Below are 18581 nucleotides of genomic sequence, written 5' to 3'. Positions count from 1 at the left end.
TGGAGTTTTCTTACAACAATGGGTATCATAGTTCTATTGGCATGGCACCTTTTTAGGCGTTATATGGTTGTCCTTGTCATACACCCTTGAGTTGGAACAACCTTGAGGATCGCGTCCTATTGGGTCCTAAGATGCTTCATGATATGGAGCAATAGGTAGTGCGTATCCATGAGCATTTGACTACAGCACAGGATAGGCAGAAGAAGCATGCTGATGCTCATAGGACTGATATGCAGTTTGCAGTGGGAGATAAGGTTTTCTTGAGAGTGCGACTGTGAAAGAGTCTGATCCATTATGAAAAGGGTTCTAAGCTAGCACCTTGTTTTGTGGGACCATTTGAGATTCTAGAGAGGATTGGCCCAGTTGCTTACCGCCTTGCTTTACCACCCAGCCTAGCTCGCATTCATGATGTTTTCCATGTTTCAATGCTTAGGCAGTACATTCCTGATATTGTGCATGTTCTTGATCGGAATGCATTGCAGGTAGAGGACGGGCAACTGACTTTGGAGCCGGTTCATATTTTGGAGTAGCATGGGTTGACCCTCAGGGGTTGAGCCATCAAGAAGGTAAGGGTCCAATGGGACCCTACTAATGATTCTTCAGCTACTTGGGAGGATGCAGCTAGATTGAGGGAGTTATATCCCTACTTGTTTGTAGGCTTCCAAGAGTAAGCCTAATCAAAGGGGGGGTTGGATGTAGTGCCTACCCTCATTCACATCTTTTCTGGACATACTATTGCTATTATTATTAGACTATGATAGACTAGCTTTATGTTAATGGATTAGTGGTATTGATTTGACACTATCAGACATTATGTTATGGATTCAGTTGTTATATGATGAGATCATTTAGACTTTAAATTTCATGTATGTATGATGATCATTATATTGTTTTCAGTTATTGTTGATGATTAGTTAGATGGTTTATTATCTCATGTGTTTTATTATGGATACTTACCCCATACTTGCATGTGTATGGTGTGCGTGTTTTCTTATTGTATGGCATTTCTGATGTGGTTAAGGAAGGGAGTCGTAGTCACCTGCTTAGTCGAGATCTACACGATGCACCACTTCCTGCCATTGCCTGTTTAGCTTAGCACTATATATATTGTATGTACATGCATGGTTTTTCTGCAGGTTGCAGGTACCAGGTATCGAATTCCCTGAATTGCTAGGATGAGCGTACCCTATTATACTATCTCAATGATAAGAGAAGGGAGATAAATTCTCAAGTCCAAATCCCAAACCCTAAAACCATTTGTCCTAGTGAGTTAGGATAAGTATCAGAGTTGAGTACCCACTGAATATGTTGGATGACATATTTCATGATTTTTAATCCTTTAGACTGATTTTGTATGAATTGTCCTACGATGGGTTTTCATATTTTATCTTGGAGGTCTATGGTGAATTTTCTATTAATTAAGTCTCAACAAATAGATTTAATTAATAAATTAATTATTTGAGAAAATTAAATATCATGATCTTTGATATTTTGATCATAATTAATTAAAGGAGAATTAATTGAAAGAAAAGAATTAAATAAAAGAAAATTAGAAATTAAAATAAATAATAATTATAAAATACTAATAAATTAATAAACAAATAATAATAATAAAAGTTATAAAAAATAAAATAAAAGTTATAAAAATTAAAATGGAAGTTATAAATATTTAAATGGAAATTATTTAAAAAGTAAATTGGAGTTATAAGCTTGCATGGGAATTAACGCATTTCTCTATCTCTCATGTGTCAACAACACAGGGGTTAGTGCATCAATTAAACACATGGTGTCTACAACCCTATGGCTCATCAAAAAGGTTGGAAAAGACCCATGCTTAGTTGGTGACACCTTCCAGCTGTTTCTTGAAGCATTCTAGAGGTTTCTTGAGAGCTCTTTATATTCAGGCATTCCTAGAAGCTTAGACATAGCGTGGTTAGTGTGGAGAACAATTGGAGCATTAGAGGACTCAAGAATTCTGAAGAAGGGAGCTTGCTCTGCGGGTTTTCTGAGGAAGAGTGAATTAGCATCAGAATCCGAGTAGTTTCTTGTGATTTTACTTATGCTATTTCCGCATCATGCATTCCTATCTTCTTCGTGTCTTCCATATGTCTTCTGAGGAATTTCATATTTCTATTGTATGCATTCTCAATTTGAGTAGTTAATTTGTCTAAGAATTCTATATGCATAAATATGAAAATAACACGGGGCTAGGGTTGCAATTCATAGACAAACCCATTAGAATTAATTATTAGAAATTTTGAAAATCAAGTTTCATAGAGAAATTCTGAAAATGGAAGCTTGTATTCATAAATTATCATTTTGCTTGTACATACATACATACATATATATATGTGTGTGTGTGTGTGTGTGTGTGTGTGTGTGTGTGTGTGTGTGTATGTATGTATATAAATACTGTGATATTTATAATTATATATATATATATATATATATATATATATATATATATATATATATATATATATATATATATATATATACATACATACATATATATATATATATATACATGCATATACCTTTATATATATATATATACATACATATGTATATATATTTATATGTGTTAAAAATCGAATATCATACCGTGGGCAGAAATGTTTTAATAAACGATTTTCACAAATGACAATCGCGTAGCGATTGAAACAAAAAATATATATAATATTGTGTTCGGGCCACTCGGGTTGGCAGAGTACCTGTCGTTGTAGGTACTACGACGATAGGGGTACTATGTACCCGCTGTCGCCATAGTACTCTGCGACAGCAGAGTACCTAGCCACTTGGCACCGCGTCATAACAAGCGGACAACGTCATTTTTTTTTAAAAAGACTGCTGAATGTTATATGTTTAATGTTATTTGATTTTCAGCCAGTGTTAGTATATTATAATTCAATTTTTTTATATTTCATTTTTTTTATAAAACGCGATAATAATAAATATCGATGTTATTCAAATTTTTTATAAAATGTGTTAATAATAAATAATTATATATCATATATGTATGTATATATATACATATTTAAATGTAAATCTATATGTATATATGTAATATGTAAATATTTTATTAAAAAGATTTAAAATTATTTGATAAAAGACTTAAGAATTCATCTTTTATAATGATGAATAATTTTATAATTTTATAATTTAACTATTAAGATTTAATTAATAGTTTTAAATTATAAAATCTATAAAGTATATGAAATTTAATTAAAGTTGGTGGGGAACGATTTTAATAAAATATTATAATTGGAAATTGGATTTTAGAGGAAAACTTTTATCCATCCAAAAACAATACATGGAAGAACGTAGGAAAATGTTCCTCTAATTCTTCCTCTAAACTTGGAAACGTAAATTGAGACTTTTACATTCAAATTTGAAAACTTAGCAAAACCAAAACATGTGTTTACATTGTGTATTCCTTATGCTAATGTTTTGGGTTTTGGGTTGACTAGTGTTGACCAGTATAGGATGTCTACCAGAGGCTTGGGGGTTATGTGATTGTGATGTCATGATGATGTTTTATTCTCGATCTTTATAAACCCAACCATGATTATGTGATGGAATGCTCTATGTATTGGTTGTGATTACTGATTGTTAAAGTTGAGATTCTTATGTTTGAGACCCTTGACTTAACCATTATTTTTGGTCATCGATCAGTTATCCTTGGTTATATTCTAGTCGCCATGATGGGACTGATATGTGGATTTATTCTTAATGATGTCATGTTGTGACATGTTTGAATTAACCATTTTTGGAGTCTTCGATCAGTATGATTGAGACATATTTTGGTTATTGAGAACCATTGGATACTTGATTATCAGTGATACTTCAGTTGCCAATAGAGAGTTGTTGTGTTCATGATTTTCTATGGATGTTGCTCATGGAGATTTGATGCTTTTATGCATATTTGATGATTTTATCATGGATATTTGATGATTCTTATTGTGGATATTTGATGATTTTATTATGGATTTTCTTTGGTGATTTTGATGATTTATGATACCATGAGCATTAGGGTAGGATATCTACATGTTGTGTCGGGAAGTGGCTTGCAATGGGGGCCGGGGCCCTAAGAGGCTGCCAGGGTAACTCATTGTAAGTTGGATTAATAAGTGATAACATTCACACTTAATACTAACTGAATGAACCTAAAAAGATAAGAGTTTTGGTTCTCGCCCATGCCTTGAGTGCTTGTATAGGCTAGGATGGGAGTAGTGAGAACGTATGGTTGCGACCTTGGATTCCATAGTATGCCTTGTCAGTATGAGAGGATACTAGTGGCCGCATGAGATCTGTATGAACCCGTGGAGTTTAGCTAACTGCCAGGGTAACTTGTATGAGATAAATGCGATGACACTTTCCTGCTTGCATAGTAGGTTCCTACATGTCATTGTGTGCCTCTGGGAAGTAGATGTCTATTTTGTGATTGGAACCTTTGAGTTAGTATACTTTTAGGATTCCTAGACTTTAGAGATTTGTGCTATGCAATTTTGATAGCCTCTTTGGGACTTGAGATTATCTTCTCAACACGGTGGGAGTGGACCACTTAGGTACCATGTAGTCGGGTGGTAGTGTATTTTCCACTCTTATCATTTGAGATTCATTGAGACATCGTGGCTGAAGCGTCCTTCGTGATGGTGGATAAGTATCCTTTCATTGATGATTAGCATATGTTACATGATGTTATCTTATGCTTATATATGCATGTTAGATTAATTTCTACATATGATGTTGTATTAATTAGGAGTAACATTCCTACTATGTTAATGCCGATGATCTCTTCGGTGATTCGGGATGTTACGCATGGAGGGATGGCTAGGGCCCACGATGGTCTAATGATGCTATTAATGGTTGGGAGGAACCGTGCACTTAGTTTATTTTGTTTGATCTTTATGATGGATGTATATGACTTCTATGATGATGTATCATGTGTATCATGTGATTATCTTTACTTTGATGTATCATGGATTAGAATAGGATGATGTACCTTATTCTACATATGTATATTCTTTGAGCTTGTCATACCCTGTGACATGTACAGAGGATGATTGAGCATTTGGTAATGTAATGTATAAACATTGGACTTATCATTATTATTTCATGTGGATGTTGTACTAGATGGAAACATGTATGTAATTCACGTTAAGGGATCTTTAAAGAATGTAATCTGTTAAATATGTTATGTTTATTTTTAGATGGACATTGCTATTGCTTCCGTTATTGTGAATAAGTTATATGTGGTATTTACTTTCTTGTAATTTTTTTTTAAGAAAAAAAAAATGTTACCAAACTTAGTGAAATTCTAGGTTAATTCTTTGGATCCCTTGGTGGGGCATTACAAGGAGGGTTCGAAGTAACTTGCTTACAACTATTTTTTCATCAATTTCTCCTTGAGATGCTTTGATTATGCTCAAACTTGCATGGATTTTTTCCACATATTTTTCAATTTTTTCATCTTCTCCCATTTTCATCAAGTCAAATTGTCCTCTAAGAATTTCTTCTTTAGATATTCTTACATTTTTATCTCCTCCATAGATATATTTCAATTTGATCCACATTTCATGAGTTTTAGTACAACTATTGACTTCATCAAATTCAACATAATTAGAAGTACATGCAATGCCAATCATCATGATGTTATTAATTTTCTTTTCAACAATATCTTCAACTAATAATGTTCTAGTAGGAGTTTTATATTCAATATCAAGATACTTACAACCTGAATCAAATAATAGTTGTCAAATGTAACCTCATAAGTCCTTTCCATCTTGCAAATTTTTCCTAGTTCAACTTAGGAATCTCTCTTTTGTAAGACATCTTGATTTTTAGCTTAGGTCTTTGAAACCCTCTTTGCAAGCACCAAAAGATCTGATACCAATTTTTGGAAATATAAGAGGAGTAACTAAGAGGGAAAGGGTGAATCAGTTACCACAAAAATAAATCCAAGATCTCTTAGATGTCAATACAAAATAAACTCTAAAACCTGAACTCTGCAGCAAACAAACAAAAAAATGTTGTAACTTGGCAAACACTAAAAATGCCTTGCAAATACTTAACATGAAAATTTTAGGATTTTATATATGATTCCTATTACTTTAACTTAGTTTCAAGAACATAAGAGAAATAGCATGAACACATTTGACACAAGGATTTAACGTGGAAATCCAATTTGAGGAAAACCACCAATTGCAACTAGTTACTAATTTTCACTCTTCTAAAGTGAGCCCTATTAGGATCCAACCCTATTAAAAGTTAAAAAAACACATTACTAGGTGTGACCTTATTAAATTTTTTAATCACCCTATTAGGAGTGGCCTTGTTAGAGGTCTTTGGAAAATTCAATAGAAATGCCACCTTGTTAAATGATTTACAAATAGCTATTAAGCCAACTCTATTAAAAGATTTAGATCACTGCAACAATGGTTTGAGAGTAACAACAAGATGACCTAATTTTAGATGCAAACTATGTTTCTGATTACAAACTTTAATTTTGGCTTGTATACTTGATCCGTCTTGACCGAATATATCTTTTTAGCTCCACAAAGATATTATGTTTATCATTCTAATTCACTTCCTCTTAACATCATCAAATCTTCAATTATATTCTATGCATTCACACTTTATAAATCTCAACTTAACTTTATATTAATATCTTTCATATTGTCAAGTTAGCTAGAATATAACTTAGAATAATTAATATTCATCTCCTCAATTAGCTAGAACCAATAGACAATTCAGTTGAACTTAATATGCCAAAACAAGAAAATCTTTCATTATCCAACCTTGCTCAATAGACACCAACTTAAAATCAATTTTCCTATGTTAACCAAGTGAACTCAATCAACACTATATAATTACAAAGTTCCTTTGGTAACTAGGTGAGCTTGGTTAATACTAGTTCCATCTAACATTTTCTTCATTAATCGAGTGAGCTCGATTAACACTCAATTGCCACAAACTTTCCTTTGGTACCCGAGTGAACTCGGTAGATAATGTCTTCTAAACTAGGAAAACTCTGGAATGCCTAGTAGACATAGAAAACTATCTTCAATGCTTGAGTGAGCTTGGCATACACTGATTGACAATGATATGACATTTTGTGTAACATAAAAAAAATATACAATTAATCAATTATTCTAATAGTTAGGAGCAGTGTTGTTAGAGGTCTTTAGATATTTCAATCTAGAAATGCCACCTTGTTAGATGATTTACAAATAGTTGTTATGCCAAATCTGTTAAGAGATTTAGATCACAACTACAATGGTTAGAGAGTGACAATAAGATGACTTAATTTTTTATTATAGATCTCAATTCTGGCTTGTATACTTGATCCTTTATGATCAAATGTATCTTTGTAGCTCAACAAGGATATTCTTCTTATCCTTTTAATTTGCTTCTTTTAAGCATCTTCAAAAATTCAATTACTTGCACACATTCAATCCTCAACTTGACCTTATATTTAGATCTTACACATTGTCAAGTTAATTTGACTACAACTTAGAATAGTTAATATTTGTTTCCTTGATCGACTAGAACCAACAAACAAAACTATTGAATTCAATATGCCAAAACAAGAAAATTCTATGTTAGCTAACCCGACTTGGTAGATACTAACTTAAAAATGATTTTCCTATGTTAACTAAGTGAACTTAATTAACAGTACATTTTCAAAAAGTTTCTTTGGTAATTGAGTGAGCTTGGTTAATGTTCTTTCCATCCAACATTTCCTTCATTAATCAAGTGAGCTCAGTTAACACTTAATCTTCTACAAACTTCTCTTTGTTTCCCAAGTAAACTGAGTAGACATTGTCTTCTACACTAGAAAAACTTTGGAATGCTCGATAAACATAAGAAACTATCTTCAATGCTTGAATTAGGTAGACATATACTGAATAGTAAAGATATGACATTTTGTGTAACATCAAAGACAATAAACAATTACCCAATTATTTTTAACAATCTTCCTCTTTGGCATTGATGGAAACACAACATGTCATAATATAATGAAATTTTAGAGCAAGAATAAAGTAAGTAATGTATCCTTAGTTTAATTTTAATTCTCATTACTGAGAACTCCCTCTATCAATGTGAATCTCTACCTTCAGTTTCTCCCTTTGTTTGCAAACTCTGCCTGTGATATTAGACTAAGTTCTACCTCTTTGACATCTTGAAATAAAATTTCTATGATATGACAAAAAACTCTCCCTCTTTGACATCCCATCCCAAATATAATATTTAGAAAACATTAGTGTATCTCATATACTAATTCATATACAATGTGCCCCTTTTAATAGTACATCAACTGACTAGTCTTAAACATGCTTTGGTTGATGCATCACTAAACTTTATTTAGTGAGCTTCAAATGGGGAAATGACCCCTAACTTACCTCTTAGATAAAATACATCCTTAGGTAATGGCTTAGTGAATATATCTACAATTTGTTCTATAGTATTCACATATTCCAATCTTGCCTCTTTATCTTGTACCAATTCTCTCATAAAATGATATTTTATAGTAATGTGCTTGGTTTTTCTATGCATCATAGGATTCTTTGATATATTAATTGCACTGGTGTTATCATAGAATATAACCACTAGATCCTTAATTTCTATCTTCATACCTACCAACAGTTTCTTGACCAAATGATATTGGAACAATTAACTATTATTGCCACATATTTTACCTCTGAATTAGACTGAGAAAGATAATTATATGTCTTGCTTGTCCAAGATACTAGTATTTTACCAAGAAAGAATGATCCACCATTGATGCTCTTCCTATCATCGATACTTCCTTCCCAATCAGCATCTATAAAGGATTTCAAATCCAGATTCCCTCCTTTCTTGTACCATAATCCATAGTCTTCAGTACCTTTTAGATACCTCATGATTCTTTTGATTTCCATCATGTAATTTTTCTTGGGATTTTCTAATAATCTTTCCACCATACCAACTACTAATGCAATATCAAGTCTTATGTGTACTATATATTGAAATTCTCCAATCATTGATTTGTATGTGGTCTGATCTACCTCTATAGAATTATCATTTTTGGAAAGTTTATGTCCAGTAGACATAGGAGTTCCAACTAGTCTTGAATCTTCCATTGCAAACTTCTTTAGTATCTCCTTGATATATTTGGATTGAGTAATGTAGATACCATCTTTCTTCTATTGGATCTACAATCCAATAAAGAATTTTATCTCTCAAAACATGGACATCTCAAATTATTTACTCATCTCTTCTAAAAATGTCTTGCATAAATCATCATTTCCTATAAATAAAGTTTCATCCACAAAGATTTATGCCAACACAATTTTATTTTCTTGTTCTTCTTTGATATATAGGCTAATTTTATCAGTTGTTCTTTTAAAACCAATCTCTATCAAGTAGTTATGAAATCTTTCATACCAAGCTCTGGGAGCTTTCTTGAGACCATATAGTGCTTTGTGTAATTTATAGACCATATCCCTTTTATGAGGATCCACAAAATCTTTAGATTGTTCTATGTAAACTTCCTCTTCAAGAATTCCATTTAGGAATTGAGATTACACATCCATTTGATAAACTTTAAATCTTTTATATGAGCATAAGCAAGTAAATTTCTAACACCTACTAATCTAGCAATAGGAGCCAAATTTTCACCATAATCAATACCTTCTTCTTGAGAATAACCTTTGCATACTAACATTGCTTTATTTCTAGAAACTTCTCCATCTTCATTTATCTTATTTCTAAGAACCCACTTAGTGCTAGTAACATTTTTATCCTTGGGTTTAGGAACAAGATTCCAAGTCTTATTCCTAATGCTAGAGCATCTTGGGTGTAAGAGCAATCTTGCATCACCCAAAAATATTTTATTTTCAATTTTTTCTATCAAAATAAGGACTAGTAGATAGGGTGATTACTATTTATGGAGACTTTCTATTTTTAGTAAGTTTGTAATATGAGCTTGGAATGTTCTCATTTTCTACATGAAGGTTCATTTTAGAGTTATAAGCCTATCATAAAAATATCATTGCTCTAGCTTAAGTATCAGAGAACTTATTGCATATTTTTGGTAGAAATATTTGTAGAAAAATCTTTAGGCTCATTGTTGGAGACCTTAGAGTGCCTAGTTGAGGTTTGAAAACTTGACAAAAGGGAACTTGCAATGATTTAAGCCTGTAGATGAAGAGTCAGTGTTTCTAAAGAGTGGTTATAATAGCCAATCAAAGCAATGGTTCAAGAGCTATGGCCTTCTGAAGTTGGGCTATCTAAAATTTCTAAAATAATTGTCAAAGATGTATTTGGTCAAATCTAGATGTATTGTTAGGGTTAGTTAGCCCTAGATTTTAAGTTTCAATGTCTAGAACCTTCCTAGGCAGCCTAAAGTTTCCTATTTAACAAAGGCCCAAACATTGTCTAGAACAACCCTAGGTGTAATTTGCATCATTGTCTTGATGATTACTATAATGAAGGTGCCTATGTGGGTTAACATATTGTACTTCTAAACTCTATAATTCTACATTTTTAGCGATAATAAGAAGTTCATATTTTATTCTCACATTTGTTATTGTTTCTTTGTTTCTATTATGAGTTTATGGTATTAAGGGGAGAACCCTTCATCAAGTGGTATCATATCCTAGTTGTTCTTGAGTGTGTGTATAGATAATTGACTATGAGAAAATTTGCACTAGGACTATGGTTTGGGCTATGTGTTTAGATAGATCATTGATTGTGAGGCAATTTTCACTTTAGTTTTGGTAGCAGGAAAAAAAGCCTCCATGAAGAGAGCATGGCAAAAGATCTGTAGGTGTTACACCTAAGGGTTTTAGAGCCCTCCAAAGAGAAATGCAAATATTGAAAGAACAAATGTGTAAAGGAATAAATCTTCCCGTAAGAGATGAAATCAAGGACGAGAATGAAGAAAAAGAAAATGTTGAGCTAGAGGTAGTTCTAAACCTAGAGGAAGAAAGGCTTTTTAAGATCATCTCCAAAATTGGAAAAAGACCTAAGTTTGAAGTTCCCACAATTTTGGAAAATTTTAACCCAGAGGAGCTAATCGATTGGGTCAATGAATTGGATTAATTTGAGTATGAAGATATTGAGGATCCTAATAGGGTCAAGTTTGTGAAGGTAAAATTGAAGGGACATGCAAAAATCTAGTGGCAGGAGGTTTAGTTGGAGTGGAATAGAAAGGAAAAGGACAAAATCACTTGATGGTATCAAATGTTAGCTAAACTAAAGTGACAATTCATTCTCATATATTATGAGCTTGATCTATTGATGAAAATGCAAGGGCTAAAGTAAGTAGAAATTTTTTTTCAAGAGTATATCAAAGAGTTCTACCAAATTCTCATTAGAAAAAACCATGCAGGAGCTAATAAGGAGAAAGTGGCTCATTATCTTAATAGGTTAAGGCCAATTATTTAGGATGAGCTGAGTCTAGTTCAAATGAAAAATATTGAGGAGGCATACTATTTTTCCCTAAGAGTTGAGGAGAAATTGGGCAAGAAGTTTGACAACAAGAATAGTGGAAGAGGTCGTGGTGGAAGATCTGGTAGATGATCTTATGGTGGCTATAATGATGATCAAAAGAATAAGGATGAGGTTGGAAATATAAATCAAAACTAAAGGGAAAAAACTCCAATCATTTCCATGATTAGAACGATAGAGATCAGAGAGGACGAGGTAGAGAACAAGGATCTAGAAGAGGAAACTTTTGTGGGAAATGTTTTCACTATAGAGAAGAAGAGAATAGAGCATTCGAATGTTCCCAACACCAAGGAAGGATAGATCAAAGAACAAAAGGCTAGGCTAGAGTTGCACATGTTGATGAAGATGCTAGATGATTACATTATAAAGATGCTAAAAGAGGAGAAGTCCTAGTTAATAGAAGAGTCCTGCTAAGTGGTGAGAATGAACCTGATCAAAGAAGGAGCATGTTTCACACAAGGTATAGATGTGAAGATAAGTATTGTGATGTGATTGTTAATGGTGGAAGCAATAAAAATCTAGTGTTAAAAATGATGGTGAAAAAGTTGAAGCTGAAGAGACAAAAACACCTACATCCATACCATATTGGTTGGGTAAAAGATGACCAAGAGGTCATGGTCAATTAATAGTGCTTAGTGAAGTTAAAGATTGGAAACTACTAGGCTGAGGTTCTATGTGATATCATAACTATGGACATATGTCATATGTTGTTGGGTAGGCCTTGGTAGTTTGATAGGAATGCTATACATGATGGGCAAGTAAATACCTACACTCTATCCAAGGATGGAGTTGAGCATAAGTCGAACCCATTAAAGGAGAAAGAAGAAAAGGTACATGTAGTACTACCAAAATATATTTTGTTGATGGAAAATAGTTTCTCAAAGGTATGAAGCATGAGCATAATAAAGAAGTAGAGGATGTGCCTACAAAAGTTGTAGATATGTTAGGATAGTTTTTTGATATTGTATTAGATAATGTACCTAATGGATTGTCCCCAATAAGGAAGATCAATCACCAAATGGATCTAGTTTTAGGAGCTAGTTTTTCAAACAAGGTAGTGCACAGAATGACTCCAATAGAAAGTGTAGAGTTGAATAGAGAAGTTCATGAGTTGTTGCAGAAGGGTTGATTTGAGAGAGTCTAAGTCCATTTGGTGTAACACATGTATTAGCTCTAAAGAAGAATGGAGAATGGAGGATGTACATAGATTCTTGTGCTAGCAACAAGATCAAAATTAAGTACAAATTTCTATTACCAAGTATGGATGATATTATGTCTTGTTTGAGTGGGGTTGAATATTTCACAAACATAGATTTGAAGAGTGGGTACCATCAAATTTGTATCAAAGAAGGAGATGAATGGAATACTACTTTCAAGACAACAGAAGGATTGTACAAGTGGTTAGTCATGCCATTTGGGCTAACCAATGCATCAAACACTTTCGTGAGGCTCATGAATGAGGTACTGAAGGAGTTTCTGGGTAATTTTTTCATTGCTTACCTAGATGATGTTTTGATCTTTAGTAAGACATTAGAGGATAATTTCATTCATATTTGCAAGCTGTTTGAATAGTTTAGGGAGGAAAACTTGTTGATAAACCTCAAGAAGTGTAGTTTTGTAAAGAAGGAATAAGTGTACCTGGGATTTATAGTCTCAGAAAAAGGTCTAAAAATGGACCTAGAGAAATTGAAGGCTATACTTGAATGGCCTACTCTAAGGAGTGCGATGGAGGTAATATCTTTTCATGGACTAACTAGTTTTTACAGAAAGTTCATAAGAGGTTTTAGTAGTATTTTTTGACCCTTGACTTAAACAATGAGAGGGGATAGGAAATAATTCAAGTGAACTATAGGAGAAGATAAGAGTTTTAACATGTTGAAATAGAATGTTGTTGAGAAATCTATTATATCACTTCCTAATTTTAACAAAGTGTTTCAAGTAGACTATGATGCTAGTGGTACTACAATAGGAGTTGTTATGAGCCAACAAGGTAGACTTGTTGCTTATTTTAGTGAGAAGTTGAATGATGCAAAAAGAAAATATTTTGTTTATGATTAGAAATTTTATGCTATAGTTCAAGCATTGAAGAAGTGGAGACACTATCTTCTTCCCAAAGAGTTTGTTTTCTATACTAATCATCAAGCTTTGAAATATTAGAATAGTCAAGGAAAATTAAACCAAAGGCATTTGAAGTAGGTTGAGTTTTTGTAGAATTATACATTTGTTTTGAAACACATGAGTGGGAAGTCTAAAAAATTTGTAGATGCTCTTAATAAAATACAACTTTTGCTAATGGAAATGTGGATAAAGGTGGTCGGGTTCAAAGAACTAAATATTTTATATCTAGATGATCTTGATTTTGGTGAAGCATGGAAAGATTGTACAAAACCTATTACACTTGATAGGATGAAGTGGTTGGATTTCATGATCTAGGATAGTATGTTATTCAAAGGAAGCCAATTATGCATTCCTAGAAGGTCAATGAGAGAGAATTTCATCAAGAAGCATAGTGGAGGATTGGCTATATATTTTGGTTAAGATAAAACCATAGCTTTGGTTGCTGAGAATTATTATTGGCCACAATTGTAGCAAGATGTGAAGAGGTTTGTATAGAGTTGTAGAGTATGTCATATGGTGAAAGGAATGAAGCAGAATATAGGGTTATATCAAATTACTTGTACCAGAGAAGTTGTGGGAGGATGTCAACATGGATTTTGTTCTTGGATTACCAAGGACACAATGACAGCATGGTTTCATTTTTGTGATGGTTGAAAAGTTTTCAAAGATGACTCATCTTATTCCTTGCAAGAAGACTAGTGATGTTGTCCATATGGCAGAATTGTTTTAGAGAGAACTGGTGAGACTACATGGTCTACCAACAAGTATAATTTTAGATCGAGATACCAAATTTGTTGGGTATTTCTAGCATACATTATGAAAGAAGTTGAAAATAGATTTGAATTTTAATTCATCACATCATCCATAGAATGATGGACATGCAAAAGTTGTGAATTATAGTTTGAAAAATTTACTAAGATGTTTGGTTGGAGACAAACCAAAAGGATGGGATATGATTTTACCATAGGCATAATTTTCATATAATAATTATGTTAATAAGAGTATTGGTAAATCACTATTCTAGATTGTATATGGGAGTAGTCTTAGAAATTCTTCTAAATTATGGCAGTTGGATAAAGGAGAGAAAAGTAGTGCTAAAGTAGTAGAATTTTTTGAACATTTGAAGAACATCCATGAGGAGCTGAGGAAGCACATTATGAAGATGAATACATAGTATAAGGCTAAGATAGATGTGAAAATGAGGTATAAGGAATTTTAGATTGAAGATGAAGTCATGGTTCAATTGAGAAAGGAGCATTTTATAGTGGGTACATATAATAAGCTAAAGATGAAGAAGTTTGGACTATGCAAAATAGTGAAAAGGCATGATTCTAGAAATGCTTATGAAGTGGAGTTGCCTATTGAATTGAATATTTCACCAGTGTTTAATATTTTAGATTTGATAGATTATTATGAAGGAGGTGATGGAGATGAAGTTACAGAAGTGCAATAGAGTATTCCAACAGCGAGTTCCACTACAAAGGAGATTGAGGAGATATTGGATAGTCATGTTGGGAAAACTACAAGGAACATAACTTATGAGGAATACATGGTCAAATGAAAAGGGAGTCTAGCAAAGGATTCATCATAGCTAGCAAGGGAGGAGGTTAACCATCTTGGTTTTCCTCTGAACACCTAAGATGTGATAGAGTTACTTCTCAAATTAACTCGAGTGTCTGATGCAAGAGCATATTGGGTGTAAGACCAACCTTACATCATCCAAAAATATTTTATTTGAAATCTTTTCTATTTTAATAAGGACAAGTAGATAGGGTGGTTACTATTTTTGGGAACTTGCTATTTTTAGTAAGTTTATCACACAAGCTCATAATGTTCTCATTTTTTACATGAAGGTTCATTTTAGGTTTATATGCCTACCATAAAAATCTAATTTCTCTAGCTTAAGTATCAGAGAAGTTATTGCAAATTTTTGGTTGAAAAATTGCATTAAAATCTTCACACTCATTGTTGGAGGCCTTCAAGTATCTTGATGAGGTCTAAAAGCTCGACAAAAAGGTGCTTGCACCATTCTGAGCTTATAGATCAAAAGTTGGCATTTCTGGAAAGTGGTTATAATAGACAATAAGAGCAATGGTTCAAGAGGTATGGCCTTCTGAAGTTGGGCTACCTAAAATTTCTAAAATAATTGTCAAAGATGTATGTTTTGAACTCTATATGTATTGTTAAGGTCAGTCTTCCTTAATTTTTAAGTTTCAATGTTTAGAACCTTCCTGAGTAGCATAAAATTTCCTATTGAAGAAAGGCCCAAATATTGTCTAGAATAATTTTGGGTGTAGTTCACAATATTATCTTGTAGATTACTATAATGAAGGTGCCCATGTGGGTTAGCATATTGTACTTGTGAATTCTATAATTCAGCATGTGCAATGATTATAAGAAGTCCATTTTTTTTCTCACATTTGTTGTTATTTCTTTGTTTATGTTATGATTTTATGGTATTAAGGGGAGCACCTTTCATCAATCCCTCTGTATTTTTTCTATCTCTTCATTCATAGCTTCAATCCAACTTTCATTATCCAAAGCATCTATCATTGATCTAGGTTCAAATTTAATAAGAAAACATGTACTTTTCAATTTATTTTTTGTCATTGTTCTATTTGACTTGTCTTCAATGATTTGATCTTGTGCATGGTGCCTTCTGACATATCTTTCTAACACAAGGACTTTGAATTTAGAATTTGTTTTACTAACTTTTCCATAATCTTTAGTATCAGGCTCAAGTCCCACTATTTGTGACTCAAGTCCATCAGACTCAATTTTTTTTGGCAACAACGTAGTAGCTTCTACCTATGACCCAGGTCCTTTAGACTGTGATCAGGTTGCATTGGTTACAACTCGATAGATTTGACATCAAATTTACCTTTCCCAGATTTCTTCAAGATATAACATTTTCTACCTAATACTTTCAAGTAACTTACATTAGATTTGTATCCATACCATAGTTCATAAGGAGTTTGATTTGAGTCTTTCTTCAGTTGTACTCTATTCAAGGTATGCACTGTAGTACTAATTGCTTCCTTCCAATATTTGATTGCAACTCTTTTTTCTATCATAAAAGTTCTTGCACAATCCATGATGGATTTTTTCCTTCTTTCAGCTATACCATTCTGTTGTGGTGTACCAGGGGCTGATACTTGTCTCTTAATTCCTCATTCAATGTAGAATTCATTAAACTCATTGGAAATGAATTCACCACCTCTTTCTAAATTCAAACTTTTCTTTCAGACACATTATAGTCATCATTCTAGAATAATCATCAACAAAAAGATAAAATACTTATCTCTACTATAGCTCTCTATTCCTATAGGTCTACATACGTCTTTATGAACTAACTCTGAGACTTCTTTAGAATGATAGTCCTTACTTTTGAAACTTTTCTTTCCCATCTTACCATTTTGACAATTTTTGCATAGGCCAATATCAAGTTTCCTTAGACTAAGAATACCTCTCACTCTTTTCTTCTAGCTTATCTTGATTAGATTATCAAATTTCACATGACATAACCATTAATTCCATAACCAAATTTATTCTACTTGAGAAATAAAAAATGAACTTTCATTGAGATCTAGGTAGAATAGGTTATCATTTGTTTGTTTTCTAGACCCAAACAGATTTCCTTTTCCATCTAGTAGCTTGGCCTTCCCATTCATGAATTCTACCTTGAATCCAATGCTATTCAACTATGCCACACTTAGTATATTATGCTTTAGTCCTTCAACCCAATAAGAATTATCAGATCTAAGTTCATTGGTTAGTGAGATACAACCTTTTCTCTTTATGCAACATGGTTCATTATTTTCAAATCTCACACTTCCACCGTCATAATGTTCCATACATTCAAACTTTGTTTTTTCACCAATCATATGATGTGAGAAGCCACTATCAATAATCCATGTATCATTTTCTAATATGAGAGATAAGTACAATTTTATCTCCTTCATCATCAAATTCATCTTTTACAACAATATAAACCATTTCATCATCTTCACTAATATTTGAATCCTTAGCCATAAAAACAAGATTTCTTACCTTTTTCCTTGTAGTACTTGAAGTTCTTGAAATCCTTCTTTCCTTTATAGTTTTTGTGCTTCTTTTCATCTATGTCTTCTATATTTGAACATCTTGCAGCAATGTGTCCAACTTCTTCACAAGAGACATAGATTAAAGGGATTTTACCTTTATACTTTCCTTTTCCTTTGGGATACCTTCTTGTAAGAAATGATTCAATGACTTCAAGATCACTATTACAATTGTCTTCCTCTTCACTTTTAGATTGTCTTATTTTAGACCTTTTAGCTTTCTTCTTGAGTTATACCTTGGCTTCAAATGTAGGCTCAAGATCACTAAAACTAGGAGTATAATTATCATAGCTATCTAGTTCAAATGCAATCAATCTTAAAAATGAAACATCCAAAGTTATCTTATTATTTGGATCACATCTTATCTCTTGAACAACCGACACTCTGATTGCATAGATAGGAAGAGGGGTTCTAAGTACCTTTCTTACCTCTGTTACATCTTCAATTATTCCTCCAGAGGATTTGATAGCACTAACACTAGTTTTGATTCTCTCAACATATTTTGCAATGTTTTCATCCTCTCTCATTTTCATTTAATCAAACTGACCTCTTAAGCTTTCTTCCTTGGCTCTTTTTATGTTATCATAACATCTGTAGATATCCTTCAGTTTGGTCTACATGTCATGAGCAGTAGCACATCCTTTGAACTCATCAGACTTAGTATATTTGAGAGCTGATGTAATTTCAATTATCATGAGGTTATGATTTTTCTTTTCAACAATCTCTTCTACAGTCAATATTCCAATAGGAGCATAAGTATTTTCCAAGTAATTCAAACCTAAATCATTGATGGTTTCCAAGTGCAACTTTATAAGTTCCTATCATGCTTGGAAGTTATTTTTGTTTAGCTTGGGAATCTCTATTCTA

Source organism: Cupressus sempervirens, chromosome 11 (assembly GCF_028749045.1).
Source record: "Cupressus sempervirens isolate cs-2001-9-10 chromosome 11, ASM2874904v1, whole genome shotgun sequence".
NCBI lineage: Eukaryota > Viridiplantae > Streptophyta > Pinopsida > Cupressales > Cupressaceae > Cupressus > Cupressus sempervirens.
This window is presented reverse-complemented; position numbering follows the sequence as displayed.